Below are 16978 nucleotides of genomic sequence, written 5' to 3' on the forward strand. Positions count from 1 at the left end.
ACGTCGTCTGGTAGTTGGTGCAGTATCCTTATCGCCAGATAAAGAGCACAATTAACTCCAAAAGTGACTGTCTTTAATTCGTAGACGCTGATAGGGTCACTTGGATTGTTGCGAAAAACAATTTTTTGGAATTGTGTTTGGTTTGGCTTTACCCATATCTGCCAGTCTTGACTGTTCCTTCTATTTTGGAACGTCCACGAGCTAGCAGCTAGCCCCAGGTGAGTAATCTAAACCAACCATTTTCCATAGTTTTACATGTTAATAATTTGCGAGTGTCAGTGAATTAATATTTGCAAATAATTAGTTTACAAATTTGAATTGCCAAGTGCATTGTGAGTTTATATATTTTCTACAATTTAACACTTGCAATTGTCATTTAATTTAGATTTGCTATTAATCACTTGCCTAAATTTAAATGTGCCAAGTGCACTTTGTATTTGTATTAATTAAACCCTTTCAGTAAATAAGGCGAATAGTTGTTCTCCTTTAATATAGTGAATAAAAATTGTTATTGTGTGATATTAACTCGGTTTTTATTTCTCTTTATTGCGACGCATACGCCCGACTCCCCTGGGTCCACACTGCCCCCGCAACATTTGGTCCTTCGAGCCGTGGCGTGGAGGGTGGTAGTATGACCAATTTCGTGATTGGTCTGGTGGTTTGTCCCCTTGCCGTATCCAGTTCGACGACTCGAACTCGGTTATCGGGGCCACAGTGAATGTTGGCTTTCCGACCCAGTCTTCATTCGTTAGGGGGCAGATTATCCTCCTTAATGACGACTAGGTCCCCCTGTTTGAGGTGCGACACCTCCCAGTTGAAAAGGTTGGCCGTATCCCTTAATTGTGGCAATACAAGTCTGAAATTACCGAATGTTTGATGCAGCGCCTTAAGTTTCTCCCATCGATCGACGAGTGAAGCGCGATTCTCCTGACGTCGATCTCGGGTGGAGCTAATAGGTGCCCTCCAACGAGGAAATGTCCTGGAGTAAGTGGCTCCAAGTTAGACAGCTCGTTGGAGCAGGGGCTTAAGGGTCGAGAATTGAGACAGGACTCTATTCGACAAAGTAGGGTGCTGAACTCTTCAAGGGTAAATTTGTGATCCAAAGCGATCTTCTTGAAGTGGTTCTTGAAGCTTTTGACCCCTGCCTCCTATAGCCCGCCCATGTGAGGAGCTCCTGGTGGTATGAAATTCCATGTCAGGTTTTGGTGACTGTACTTGGATAGAGTTTGGTTGCGAGCGTCCGCCAGGAAAGCTTTGAGTTCTGAGCGCAGAGATCTGGAGGCTCCGACAAAGTTGGTTCCGATGTCGAGGTATATGTTCTTTGGACATCCCCGCCGAGCAACAAACCTATCGAAAGCTGCCAAGAATGCGGCAGTACTGAGGTCACGAGTGGCTTCCAAGTGAATAGCCTTGGTTGCAAAGCAGACAAAGAGGCAGACATAACCCTTTGACATGCGGCATCCTCTTCCGCTATAAGATTTGATGTCAAATGGTCCGGCAAAATCTACCCCCGCATTGGTGAAAGCCTGGGAAAAGGTGGTTCGTTCTGGATGTAGATCTCCCATAAGTTGGGTTTGGGTCCGTTTGCGGAATATTGTGCACTTTTTGCAATTATGTGTGACCGATCGGATCAAATTTTTGTCCCTAGGGATCCAATATTGTGTGCGTAGGCGACGAAACATAAGTTGGTTCTACCCATGCAGGGTGTCTTTATGGATGAACTGGACAAGAAGTCGTGTGAGCCGGCAGTCATACGGCAGAATGATCGGGTGCCGTTCACTGTAGGGAAGATCCTTGGCCCCTGAACGACGACCGCCCACCCTCAATATGCCCTTTTCATCGACAAGGGGGTAAGAGGCAGGATTTCACTCTTTGAACCGATAGCTCTAATCGGGTTAAGGAAATTGTTTTAACGGGTGCTACTCTTGTTTTTGCTATTAATAGGTTAACGTAGACCTCGTCCTTTATCTTTGCTCGTAAAAAGACTGTCGCGGCGTAAGCTTTATCCGTGTATTTCAACGTCGTCGGTTGGCGTAAAATACACCCAACGTGGGATACAAATTTCGTTAATGGAGGGGTATTCCCTCATATGGCAATAAGATTGAACAGATCTGTGTTAAAGTTAAATTTTCTAAATCAAAATGTGTTTTCATTGTATTGTCTTATATTCCTCCCAATAGTACTATTGATGTTTATGAAAAGCATTTAGCCAACCTAATCTTGGTATACAACAATTTAACTCAATTCGATGAACTTATTTACCTTGGTGACTTTAATCTTATTTTTCTATTATTTTTGTGTATAATGTGATGAATTCTAGAATCAACTGTGAACTCATTTCTAATTTAATACACGTTCACTCATCAAGTCTTAATTTAAGGACAACTCGTTTATTCGATGTAATTTTTCATGCAACCAATTATGGGTTCAATGAGCCACTCACAAGATGCGTTCGAATATGCAATTCATATGCTAAAAATTTGAATTTCAGTTTAGAGATAAGTAGCTTTAAGGCTAGTCTCTTTATACTTTTTAATTAATGAGTCTGTTAGAACTATTCGGTAGACAATAATAAATAAATAAATAAATAAATAAATAAATAAAATTATGCAATCGGTCTAGGGTTCCTGCCGACACTGGTTCGTCCCAGTCAGTCCCTTCTAGCCAAATGTTTTGCATAATGATTTTGGCAACAATGACGACTGTGGCGAGCCAACCTAGAGGATCGGAAAGTTTAGCGATTGCGGAAAGTATTGTGCTTTTCGTTATCATATCTCGATTTTCAATTGGTTTTGCGGTGAAGTAAAAATAATCCGCATGCGCGTTCCATCGAATGCCTAGGGTCTTGCCGTACTCGCGTCCTCGAATTCCAAAAAGTCTTCGTTGAGCAGATGAGGCTTGGGTATTCCTTTCAGTATTCTTGAGCCGCCTTGGACGTCAAATTCATTTGCGAAAGGAAAAACCTGCGGACTGTAAAGCTTCTGTGATTTCATCGCGAGCTTTGAGTGTGGAATCGATGCTATGCCCCCGGCAAGAAACTCATCGACGTACATACCTGTCCGTATAATATCTGCGGCAATTGGTGAAGAAGTTTCAACTTTGTCTGATAGTTGGTGCAGTGTCCTTATCGCCAGATAAAGAGCACCATTAACTCCAAAAGTGACTGTCTTTAATTCGTAGACGCTGATAGGGTCACTTGGATTGTTGCGAAAAACTATTTTTAGGAATTGTGTTTGGTTTGGCTTTACCCATATCTGCCGGTACATCTTTTCATGTCCCTATTAAAAACATATTTAAAGAATCTCCATCGAAGGAATAGGATCGTTAAGTCGGCCTGAAGTATTGTGCTATTGGCTGTGGGACACGAAGCGTTGAATACCACACGAACTTTTTTCGTGGTGCTTTCTTCTTTTATAACCGCATGATGGGGTAAGAAGTAGCAATCGGTCCTGTGGGGTGGTATGATTTTTGCAACTTTTGACATATGTCCCAATGTCTCATATTCCGCTGGTACCCTATTGTTCTCTGTCTGTAGGGCCGGTGTCTTTGCTAGGCGCGTGTCATTCCGGTAGAATTGGGAGCAGACGCCGTTTAGGGAAGGCCTTAAGAAGATGTTGTTAGAAAAATCCTGTTTAAATGGAAGGGCGACAATATATTTGCCATCGGAGTTTCTTTCTGTTGTAGCTCTGAAAAGTTCCTCGCAATAGGCATTATCTTCGTTCAGTGCCCTTTTCTTAGGTACGTTTTCAAGTTCCCAGAAAGCGGTTAGGCTAATTTCGTTAAAAAAGGATGCAAGTATATTAGTTGGGTGAGGTGCTTCTGTACGACCGGTTAAAATCTAACCAAAGACGGTTTCTTGGGCGAGAAGCGTATTTAGAACGTTCTTCCGTATACCGTATAGAATTATCTGGGAATAAATGTCGCCTCCAAGTATGAGGTCGACTGGTTCATTAATGAAGAACTTCTTATCCACCAGAATCAGATCAGGGAACGCTTGCCGAGTCGTTGCTAACTTGACAAGTCGGAAGGTCCCCTGTTAATTGAGGTAGGACTAGAACCACCGTGTCAATGCTTACTAAGGGGTCTGTAAGCGAACCTAACCTAATCGCACATAATCACTTTACCTGTGCAGATGGTGTATTATTTATTCCTGACACTTGCATATGCAAACGTTTGGATGGAAGGTTTATTCGCTTTTTTAGCCTTTCTGTTATGAAAGAACATTCGGACCCAGAGTCTATCAGCGCTCTGGCGGAAAATTTTACTCCATTATAGTGTATATTAACACGTGCTGTTCCTAATAACACCCCTTTAGTGGTGTTAGCATAAGACGAAAAGACGTTATTAGCATTATCTTGTCTTTTTTCAGACTCCATCCTTGCCCTAGCCTGCTGTGAGGTAGAAGGTGTGTTGTCGGTGGCGTTTTGAGTCCACCTTTGAGGAGTTGTCTTTAGTTGTGCTTTCGGAAGATGGAAAAAAGGTGTTGTGCCTTGCATGGCACGTGCTGCATTTGAATTGGCTAGTGCATCGTGTCACGGTGTGTCCACCCGACAGACAATTCAGACAGTAACTATTGTTTTTTACAAATTCGATTTTTCCTGACGTGGACAATCTATGGAATTTTTGGCAATTTCGTAATTTGTGCTCCGTACTCTTGCACATCTTACATGCCAGTTTTAGTACGCTGGTTTGGTAAACCCCAAGTTGTGTAGATTTTTCCCTAGAATTCGAATTTTGACTTTTGGGTGCTTTTGTGGTTTTCTTACCCCTAAGATCAGAAACCGTGTCTAATGTCTGGAAGCGATTGGACAGGAATTTGTCCATATCCCCCCATTTCGGGATATCTGTTTTTCGTTCTACGGTCTGTTTCGAAAGAGCCAATGTAGATTCAGGGAGTTTTGTTGAGCATAAGTAGGTTATAACTTCATCCCAATTTGTGATGTCAATATTATGACATTATAGCGCAGAGATGCAATTGTTTATCTCCCGTTGCGGCGGCAGCCGCATTTTATGTCCCCGACGGGAAGAGTCTTCATCTTTTGCTTCACCTTTTGCTGGCTGTGGGGTGATAGCTTCGACTTCAGCCGCCACAGCAGATATGCATTGCAGGTAGCATGCGAAGCAACTTTTATTCTTTCTTCTTAGCGAGCTGAGTTCTTCTTTGGACAGCTCAGGATTGCTGAGAAGACTTGCATATGTATACTTGGTCTTCCATAGTGTCCTTAGCTCCTCTTGCAGTAGTGCAAGGGTGTGCTTGTTCCGTGATTCGGCCGTGGTGGAGTTCAAGTCTTGTTCAAACTCGACTATGGAATCAGCCAATCTAATATAAGTCTCCATTGATTTTATTAATTTGAATACCTTGTTTCTTTAAAGGCGTTGAGCTTGGAGGTAAACGACTTAGTGGCGTTGGTGTATATGCAACCGCAGCAAAAACTATAAGTGTTTTTTTTTTAGTAGTACAGCTATCAATCCTGCTGAGATTGGATTGTGTCTAAGTAGAATTTTTAAAAAACACGGATTGAAATTCTGATCTGATTGAATGTGTTAACACACGATAGAAATCCTTATGTGAATTTTGTGCGATAAGCAAAAATTTGAATGAGATGTAAATCTTGACGTGAATGTAATGTGTAGCCAGTGATATGAAACAATTATAGAGATCCTCACGAGGATTTAATTATGTAAACCCCAGATAGAAATCCCGACGAGGATTTAATGTGTATACAGTGATATAGAAATAAACACAGATAGAAATCATGACGAGGATTTAGTGTGTATATAGTGATATAAAATACAGATTGAAATCCTGAGGAGAATTTATTTTATATGTAGTGATATGCAGCACAGATAGAAATCCTGAAGAGGATTTAATGTGTATCAGGTGATACTAAACACAGATAGAAATCTTGACGAGGATTTAATGTGTCTACAGTGATGTGCAATGCAGAGAAGAGAATCGTCTGCAAATATTTAATGTGTCTAACAAGTGTGTTGGACACAGATAGAAATATTTTCAAAAAATTTGGCGTCCTTAAAAAAGGTTTTAAAACGCAGATAGTAATCCCGATGTGGATATAGAGTGTCAACCTCGAGATTTGAAACACAAATCGAAATCCTTATGTGAATTTAATGTGTGTAACCTAGAAATTTGAACCACAGATAGAAATCCCGACGAGGATTTAATGTGTATACCTAGTGATGTGAAATACAGATAGAAATCCCGACGAGGATTGAATGTGTATACAAAAAGTGTGATGTAAAAGCTGATGAGTATCCTGGAGTAGCCAACCAGGGTGTCTTTCCCAACAAAAAGAAATAAATTTTGTATATCCAACTTGACGTGTGTTTGAGCGACTGTCGTAGTCGCCAACAGCCAACCCTTCTATTTAATAGAAATTAGGCTTAAGGAAACCTAAGCATGAATTTACCTGAATTTTATATTGAATTTATTTATATATGTACCTTTTACGTATAAGTACGCATTCTGAATTATTTGCACGTACTAATACGTAATATCATATATTACGTACATATTTATTAAATTTAAGAATTTGAAATGTTTGTATTTTACGCTAACGCGCGAGCGTATTTCACCTCTCTGGCAACCCCAACAATGGGTTGACAGATGTGACTATGTACGTACATACATACATTTATATTATTGTTTTGACTTTTCTTTTTATATTTTATTATTCGAATTCTTTTACTCATCCCGGTGTGACTGAAAATTTATACAAACCCTTCTATTTAAAAATAAAATAGTTTGTGCTTTAAAATTGATAAAGTGCTCTTTCATTAACGTAAAGTTATAGTTTTCGGCTCAATTCCTTTAACAAGCGACAAGTGCATCGGTTATTTATTTATACACCACCACTCCGCAGAAGTAGATAAACTTTCTAGTATCCACCAAAGGGTCTACTACTGCCGCTACCACCATCTACGACAACACCGCCGCCGTAGTCATCAAAGCACCACCATCACCAGCATAACATCACCAATCCAGCTGTACCCACAGTCACACAGCCACATCCCAAAAGAGGTGAGGTAAATTTATCCTGCCAACCCCCTTAACAGTGGTCCTTCGACGCCACTACCGGAACCAGCGACACAAAAGATTACCATTTGGAAACTGTGAGTATTAAATGAGATTTTAATACACCCCTAAACAGTGGAAAAATATATAAAATTGGAAAAAGTAAGGCAATTTTCATTTTCGAGGATTAGAATTTCCCGCCATTAATCCTCATTTCCCGCCAAACTTTCTCAAGTTCCCACCAAATTTGCACATACCATTTCGTATATATATATATATACATATAGCAATAACCCCATATTGCAAAACTCAGTACGGTATATGTGCAAAGCAAAATAAGGAAAACTCAGTAGTTAGCTACAGTGGGCACATTTGCTAAAAGCACCCCTTATATTTTAATACGACAAACCTCTTAATAATTTAAAATTTTCTCATTTTAAATTAAAATATCTCTTTTCGTTAATTAAATATATTGCACAACCTCTGCTAACTTCTGATTTCTCCCCATTGAATTAATAAAAAAAAAACGCAAGCAAATTTTCTCGGTTTCCTCATTTGCGTATACACATATATACGGATATATAAAAGAAAGAATACGACATAAGCGGTGTAATAAAATATCGTGCACAGTGGTACAAGAGTGGTGCAGTGCGTGTTATAGCACTTTTCTCGCATTAAATTTGCACGCTATAAATTCTCAATCCCCATTAAGAATTTCGATAAGCTACTAATTTCTCTCTCCTCAATGCCCCTACAGTCCAACAAATCGAAGCTAAATAAGACTCCTCTAAGTCACACAAAAAAAAAAAAAATACACATTATTATATAATCTCATACGTATCAAAATTATAATAATTTACCCCCGAGATACTTTAATACGTATATATACATATATCTCACATAATTTTTCCCACGTATATTTAAACCACCCTCATATACATATATTAAATATAGTGCAAACGCAGCACAGTGGTAAAATTTTCTCAGTCTCACCCTAAAATAAATTTAACTTAAAAACTTTTTTTGGGTTTGAAAAGTACTCTCTCTTGCTATTTAACGTGAATATTTTAACGTAACTCCCTCACATAGTTAAAAGCAAATACTCTCTCTTCAAAAAAAAAAAACAGTTTTCTCTCTGAAGTTAAATTTTTTGTTAATTCTCAACTCTAAGCGTCATAAAACTAATCTCAAAATGAGTGACGATGAAACCAAAAAAGGTGGCTCCAAAACTCTAGGATTTAAAAGATTTAAAATCTCGTCTGCCCCCAAAAAATTTACATCCGAAACGGACAATTTTATGGAATATTGTGCACGGTTTAGGTCGATGTCCCTCCAAGACAACACTGAGTCTTCTCTCAAAATAAAAAACTCGAACATAGAAAAATTCTGGAATAGAGTCCAAACCGTCTTCGATAAAATTGTCGAAACCCCAGATGAGGACCTGCCCGAAGATTTTCCAACATCTGCTAATAGCAAATACAGGTCCTGTCTCATAGCGTACGAAGACACGAAAGCCCAGATCGAAGACCAGCTTCAGTTGCTTAAACAAGCAAATGCCCCTGCGCCCCCTACCGTCACAACAGCTCCAACTGACAACTCCGGTATTTCGCTGAAAATCCCTCCCTGCGATACCGAAATATTTTATGGTGGTTATGAAAAATGGCCCTCATTTCGTGACATGTTCACAGCCGTTTATATTAACCATCCCAAGCTCTCCCAAGCACAAAAATTGTATCACCTCAGATACAAAACCCAAGGAAAGGCAGCTCAAATAGTCAACCAATTTCCCTTGACTGACGACAACTTTGTCTTAGCGTGGGAAGCCCTAAAGGCCTGATACGATAACAGACGTGTTCTCGTAGATAATCAAATACGGGCCCTAATGAACTTAAAAACGATCACCACGGAAAACAGTGAAGACTTTCAAAGGTTGCAATCGTCGGTAAATAATTGCCTTCAAATTCTCGCCACGCAACAAGTCTCCACAGATAACTGGGACCCCATACTTATTTATCTGGTTACCTCTAAACTCCCTGAAAATACAGTCACGTTATGGGAGCAGTCTCTGACTTCAAGAAGAGAACTTCCTAACTGGTCCCAAATGGACCAGTTCCTCACAACTCGATATGAAGTCGTAGAGCGAGTCGATCAATGGCGACCAAATAAATTTAAAGCCACCCCACAAGCTAGGCCATCATTTAAACCCCAGCAGTCGCATCCCTTTCAAAATAGATCGACCTCCCACACCCAGTCTCATATGACAGAGCAGCGAACAATGTACAAGTGCGCTATGTGTAAAACATCATCTCACCCCCTTATAGGTTGCTTCAAATTTAAGAAGCTGTCGACCTCTGATCGCAGAAGGTTTGTGAGAGAAAACAATATGTGTTTCAATTGTCTCTCTCAGTCACACATATTGAAAGACTGTTCTAGTACTCAAACTTGCAATCAATGTCAAGATCGGCACAACTCAGTTCTTCACGAAGACACATCTCAAGTGCCGAAAAGACAACCCTCACGATTGCAAAGGACAGCCTCACAAGCCACGACCACGAATTCCACAGCCTCACCCGGTAATACTCCCGATCAAGCCAATGCTCTGGATGAAAGCCCATCATGCTCGCAGAAAAGCCAAGTGCAATCGTTTTATTCCGAAAACGATTGTGAAATAATTTTACCCACGGCTATCGTTCCCGTAGAGCATAAAGGAGAAATTTTTAAACTACGAGCTCTTGTGGATCAGGGATCTGAACGAACCTTTATCTCTACCAGAGCCCACGATAGACTCAAGCTCCCATTCAAGCCCTCTAGATTTGAAATATCAGGGATGGGCGGCAAGGTAGTTCAGACCTCAAACAAATTGTGCTCTCTGACTTTGGTATGACCCGATTTTAAAACCAGAATAAGTGCAGAGGCAATAGTATTACCCCGGCTAACAAAAATGCTCCCCTCGCTTAAGCTCACTAGCGAGCTTCAAGCAAAATGGGCACACCTCAACCTCGCAGACTCGAACTGTCACTCCCCCTCGCAAATAGATCTCGTCCTAGGCAGTGATGTAATACCGCAAATCATCCAAAATGGCGTTGAGAAACTTTCCCCCCATCTTCTAGCGCAGAAAACCATTTTTGGATGGATTCTGAGCGGTAGAGCTCCTGTGATGGTAAACGCTTTCTGCATGCAAGTGTCAGAAGTGTCGAACGAAGATCTTAACTCTCTATTGCGTAAATTCTGGGAATTGGAGGAAGTTCCCACCAAACCCCAAATAATCCCAGAAGACGAGTTTTGCGAAAATTTCTATGCAGCCACAACCTCACGCGATGATAACGGTCGTTATATCGTAAGGCTGCCGTTTAAACCCAGCTTCCCAGAGTCAATCTCATTATCCCACTCTCGGTCTTCAGCTCTAAGCCAGTTTCTTGGAATGGAGAGAAGTCTGCAGAAGAAAGGGGATTTAAAGACTCAATATGATAGTGTTCTAGAAGAATACCTCGCCCTCGATCATATGGAGGAAACCGGCTCCTATGAAAAATTTGACGGAGGAAAATGCCTCTCATTTTATCTTCCTCATCACGCAGTTGTCAAACCCGAGAAAAAGACATCAAAGGTGCGGGTCGTGTTTAACGCCTCAAAGAAGTCGGCATCTGGACATGCGCTCAACGACGTTCTTTATACCGGCCCTACCCTCCAGCCCGATCTGATGCTTCTGATTCTCAAGTGGCGTACCTACCAATTTGTTTTTAACGGAGACGTAGAAAAAATGTATCGTCAAATCATAATGCATGAAGACGACAGAGACTATCAGAGGATCGTCTTTCGCTCATCTCCGAGCGACCCAATAAAAGACTATCGTCTGAAAACAGTCACATTTGGTGTGAACTGTGCCCCCTACCTCGCCATACGTACTCTTCACCAACTGGCCAAAGATGTAGAGGAAACTTTCCCCAAAGCCGTCCCTGTTTTGCCGAAAGAAACATATGTAGATGACATTCTCTCTGGCAGCCATGAAATTCTCTCTGCTGAAACATCTCTTTCCCAAGTCATACAAGTGTTAGCGTCAGCAGGATTTCCATTACGGAAAATAACGGCCAATCACCCCAGTATAATAAAAAACATCAAAGAAGAGGACTTGCTAGATACCAATCTTTTGGAATTCGAGAAAGCAAGCAACACCAAAACTCTCGGCATACAGTGGAACGCTCTGACCGACACGTTTTCGTATACAGTGGACTCAATACCCCTCTCGTCCGCTAATTCAAAACGACAAATTCTCTCCTCGGTCGCAAAAGTTTTTGACCCCAAAGGGTGGCTTACGCCGATTATGATTCAGGCCAAGATTTTACTCCAAGAGCTATGGATAGACGGAACTGGCTGGGACGAACCAGTGAAGCCCCTCCGCTTCATTAAATGGACGCAGTTCGCAAAGAATTTACCCAACATCTCAGATATAAAGATACCTCGATGGGTTGACTACATCCCGAACCAGCAGGTTGAACTGCATGGTTTCTGCGATGCGTCAGAAAAAGCATATTGCGCCACCATATATCTGCGAACAACCCACGGTGCCACCACGTCGTCCCACCTTCTGGTCGTTAAAGGCAAGGTTGCCCCTCTTCGCACTACCAGTCTTCCAAGACTAGAACTATGTGCAGCTCTACTCCATGCCCGGCTAATCGCCGTCGTACAATCCCATATTGAACTCTCCCTTAAAAATCTTTACATGTGGTCTGACTCGGAAATTGTGTTAGCATGGCTCGAAAAGCCTCCCCACGCTTGGAAAACTTTCGTATCCAATCGAACAGCTGAAATTATGGATCTCGTCGGAAGCGCCTCCTGGAAGCATGTAGGCAGTCGCGACAATCCAGCAGACATGGGCACTAGAGGATGCAAACCCATGGACTTGGCAAATTCTTCGCTGTGGTGGAATGGCCCTGCGTGGCTGACCCAGCCCCCCGAAGCTTGGCCAAACCCATCTACCCGCAGCATCAACCCGCCTGAAATGCGCCGAGTCGAAGCACTATACTCAGCTGAAGATGACCCCGATGTATTGGATCGATTTTTCTCTTTTCCTCGCGCCCTCAGGGTCATGGCATATGCCTTCAGGTTCATTAATAATCTCAAGGACCGAATTCGAGGCATTAAACCCGCTTACACTCCCTCTCTGTCTCATGAAGATCTCCGCAAAGCGAAAAATAAACTTGTGACGTTAACGCAAACCCGATATTTTCCTCGCGAAAGAGCATGCTTAGGAAATGCAAAACCCATTGATAAAAGAAGCTCTCTACTAACCCTCAACCCATACCTCGATGAAAACGGGCTCCTCAGGGTTCATGGTAGACTAGTTCATTCGACGTTGACTTACAATGAAAAACATCCCGTTATTATCCCAGAAAAATCAAGATTCGCTGTCCTCTATATACAGTACCTCCATGAACTTCTTCTCCATGCCGAAATACGTCTCATGCAGCAATGCCTCAGACAGGATCTCTATATTCCACGACTTAAACCCCTCATAAAGAGATGCATACATCAGTGCAAAACTTGTACCCTCCACAAGCAGCAAATGCGATCGCAAATCATGGCGGATTTGCCCCCGGAACGATGCACATATGCTCCGCCTTTCACCACTACCGGTGTCGACTTTGCGTGGCCTTTTCAAATAAAAGCCTCCTTGCTAAGGTCTCACACTTTACTGAAAGGCTACGTGGCCGTTTTTGTCTGTTTCGTGACAAAAGCTGTCCACCTTGAGCTGTGCTCGGACCTAACAACAAATGCCTTTCTCGCAGCATTCGCTCGCTTCGTCGGACGTCGTGGATATCCTGCTACAATGATGAGTGACAACGGCAAAACGTTTATTGGAGCTAAAAGAGCGACGGAAAAAGAGTTCGTCGACTTCATGAAAACTGCCTCTCAAGAAGTAATCGCAAAATACTCTCCCCAGGGCATTAATTGGAAATTCATTCCGCCCGGAGCTCCCCACATGGGCGGCTTGTGGGAGTCTGCAGTGAAGAGTTTCAAACTGCACTTCAAGAGGACTGCAGGAGCCCACAAGTTCACATTTGAAGAATTTACCACCCTCTTGGTAAGAATTGAAGCCGTATTAAACTCTCGTCCTATCTCACCTTTATCCCAAGATCCCACAGAGTTTACCGCGCTGACCCCCGGCCACTTTCTCCGAGGTAGCCCCCTCCTCGCTATCCCTGAAGTGGATCACGCGGATTTATCTCTTATAAACCGATGGGACAGGGTAAGAAGCTTACATCATCAATTCAGCAAAAGGTGGAAGGAAGACTACCTAAAGGATCTCCAGAAAAGGCAGAAGTGGAAAAATCCACAACCCGAACCCAAGGTCGGTGAGTGTGTCTGCATTCACGACGACTCACTTCCCCCGACTGAATGGCGCCTTGGACGTATTGGAAAAATACATCCACGTCCTGACGGCCATATACGTGTTGTTGACGTTCGTACTCAAACCGGCACCCTCACACGACCACTTGTCAAGCTCTGTTTCCTCCCTCAGACTGAAAGCCCACCCTCTCGGGCAACCCCGGAGAATTCGTAGCCACTCTCAAACCACCTCTGTCCACTCTTACCACATCACCGTCACTAATATGTCGTATTTTGCAACATAATGCCAGCTGAAATCCCCTGTATCAGTATTTCTCTCCACTAAAATACTTTTACAACTGTAATTACAGATCGCTATGGATCGTGCAAATCAGTCGTCGTCACGAAGACCAGTGCGGTCGGAGATCGTTGCTCCCAACCGCGCCAATGAATCACGCGGCTCGACGCTAATAACGGATTACTGACGGTGCCGCATATGCAACCGTCAGCACGCGCTTCGGAACTGCGTCATATTCAAAAAAATGAAACCACCCCAGAGATGGATGCTTGCACGAGCCCATAAGTTTTGCCTGAATTGCTTGGCATTATCTCATATCACCAGCGAGTGCAGCTCGTACGACAGATGCCGGATCTGTGGAGCGCGACATCACTCCCTACTCCATCGGCGGGACGCTACCCCAAGCGCCCAGCGCGCCATCCAGGCACCCCGGCCTGGCAGATCCGCCGTACCGGCACCCCCTGCCGCCACCGGGCAACCCTGTTCTCGCCCGGGAAACAACATTCCCTCAGCAGCACCCAGCATCGCACGACGCACCATTCGATGCACCGCACAAGGGCTGCAAACCGCCAACGCTAGAGGAAGAGTGTCCCAAATCCTCGTGCGAGATGCATTGCGGACCCTTAAGGAGCTACAGGAGGCTCTAGCCGCTGAACGCGCCTAGGGCGGGGACGAAGTTTGAGCGACTGTCGTAGTCGCCAACAGCCAACCCTTCTATTTAATAGAAATTAGGCTTAAGGAAACCTAAACATGAATTTACCTGAATTTTATATTGAATTTATTTATATATGTACCTTTTACGTATAAGTACGCATTCTGAATTATTTGCACGTACAAATACGTAATATCATATATTACGTACATATTTATTAAATTTAAGAATTTGAAATGTTTGTATTTTACGCTAACGCGCGAGCGTATTTCACCTCTCTGGCAACCCCAACAATGGGTTGACAGATGTGACTATGTACGTACATACATACATTTATATTATTGTTTTGACTTTTCTTTTTATATTTTATTATTCGAATTCTTTTACTCATCCCGGTGTGACTGAAAATTTATACAAACCCTTCTATTTAAAAATAAAATAGTTTGTGCTTTAAAATTGATAAAGTGCTCTTTCATTAACGTAAAGTTATAGTTTTCGGCTCAATTCCTTTAACAAGCAACAAGTGCATCGGTTATTTATTTATACACCACCACTCTGCAGAAGTAGATAAACTTTCTAGTATCCACCAAAGGGTCTACTACTGCCGCTACCACCATCTACGACAACACCGCCGCCGTAGTCATCAAAGCACCACCATCACCAGCATAACATCACCAATCCAGCTGTACCCACAGTCACACAGCCACATCCCAAAAGAGGTGAGGTAAATTTATCCTGCCAACCCCCTTAACAACGTGGAAAACGTACAATTTCAAATATTTATTAAGAAAAAAGTGAAAAAAAGGTCATATCTTGTGTTCGAAGATTTATCCAAAGAACAAATCCTAAGACAAAATCTTCTTTTAAAGCGGCATCGTACCTCATTTCACCCGATGAAATTCAGGCCACGACAAGTTTAATAACTATCTACCAACGGAAGCATTATTCGGAGGAACTATCGAGTTTAAATTCCGGGAAACTCATCGGTTCAAAGGGTGAAATCCTGCCTCTTACACCCCTTGTCAATGAAATGGGCATATTTTGGGTGGGCGGTCGTCTTTCAGGGGCAAAGGGTCTTCCCTACAGTGAACGGCACCCGATCATTCTGCCGTATGACTGCCGGCTCACACGACTTCTTGTCCAGTTCATCCATGAAGACACCCTGCATGGGGATAACCAACTTATGTTTCGTCGCCTACACACACAATCACCCCTATTCTGCATTTCGATTACGTTCCCGTTCTACGCTCCGCTTCAATCGAAGTTTGGTATTCTGCGTTACGACGGAATCGTAAAGAGAAGAGGAAGAGCAAATGATTTTTCGAAATCAGCTGTTGGTACGGAATGTGTGAACATTGGAACAAAATAAATTAAAGAAAATTTTTAAAAAACACTGCAAAACGTTTATATTTTATTATTCACGCCATTTTGTACAAAAAAAGCAATAGATGATATTGCCGCAGTGTTATATTTTTTTGAGTGAAGTGCTTTCATAATTGTAAGTGTGTTTTTGTCATTATTTTGGCCAATTCCCTGCCGTGGCCACCAAGTTTTGTTAACACGGATTCCTGCACGAATATAGTTGACATTTTTTGAATTTTGAGGATGCAAATTTCATTGCAATGGCCTAAAATACTTTATAAGGGTTTATTTATTCTTTCCGCAAGGATTGTTTGCGTTTTCACTTCACCTTCCTCTACGTCGGCAGCTTGCTTTGGCATATAACTGGACCCAACGAACAGACACAAATTATAGCTGTCTATTATAATGGAATCAATAGCCGCGGCATTATTTATGGAGTTGGAAAGCAACGCATACGAAAATTGGCAGGCAAGAATGGAAAGGCAAATATTGCGAAATTTGTGTTATCCATTTGAGATGAGTGACGAATTGTAAGAAATTGAACTTAAAAGTGGTAAAGTTTAATGACTTATTTTCTTATTTAGGTTCAAAAAAAACTTTCGACTTAACAAGCATGCTTTCAAGTATGTGTTAGACACTTTTGCGGGGCAAATACGTCCAAGGACTTCGACATCGACATGTTGTTTTTGACCTGGAGATATACAAAAAACAATCATCATCAAGCCTTCTACGTTTCTTAACAAGTTTTACTTACATTTTTGTTAAAATTATGTTATAAATTAATAAAAAATAAAAAAATATTTTTCCGCCAACTAATTTGCAACTTAGAAAAACGGAACTACGATCGAAATGCAGAATACAAAAAATTTAACGATTCGAAGTTGGATCGAAAGAGATTGGAACACAGAATACCAAAATTGCCAAATCGAAAAAATTCCAATCCAAGTCGAAATGCAGAATTGGGCTGAATATTGGATCCGTAGGGTCAAAAATATGATCCGATCGGTCATACTTAATTTCAAAACGTGCACAATATTCCGCAAACGGACCCAAGCCGAAATTATGGGAGATCTACCTCCAGAACGAACCACATTTTCCCGGGCTTTCACCAATGCGGGGGTAGATTTTGCCGAACCATTTGACATCAAATCTTATAGCGGAAGAGGATGCCGCATGTCAAAGGGTTATGTCTGCCTCTTTGTCTGCTTTGCAACCAAGGCTATTCACTTGGAAGCCACTAGTGACCTCAGTAATGTCGCATTCCTGGCAGCTTTCGATAGGTTTGTTGCTCGGCGGGGATGTCCAAAGA

General features: G+C 42.1%; 1 protein-coding gene across 4 annotated transcripts in view; it reads right to left on the minus strand.

The window, feature by feature from the left end:
* Positions 1 to 16978, minus strand: part of Cad86C (Cadherin 86C) — a 2678031-nt gene that overhangs the window by 1487623 nt on the left and 1173430 nt on the right. The gene's annotated exons all lie outside the window — the stretch shown is intronic.

Source organism: Eurosta solidaginis, chromosome 1 (assembly GCF_040869045.1).
Source record: "Eurosta solidaginis isolate ZX-2024a chromosome 1, ASM4086904v1, whole genome shotgun sequence".
Taxonomy (NCBI): domain Eukaryota; kingdom Metazoa; phylum Arthropoda; class Insecta; order Diptera; family Tephritidae; genus Eurosta; species Eurosta solidaginis.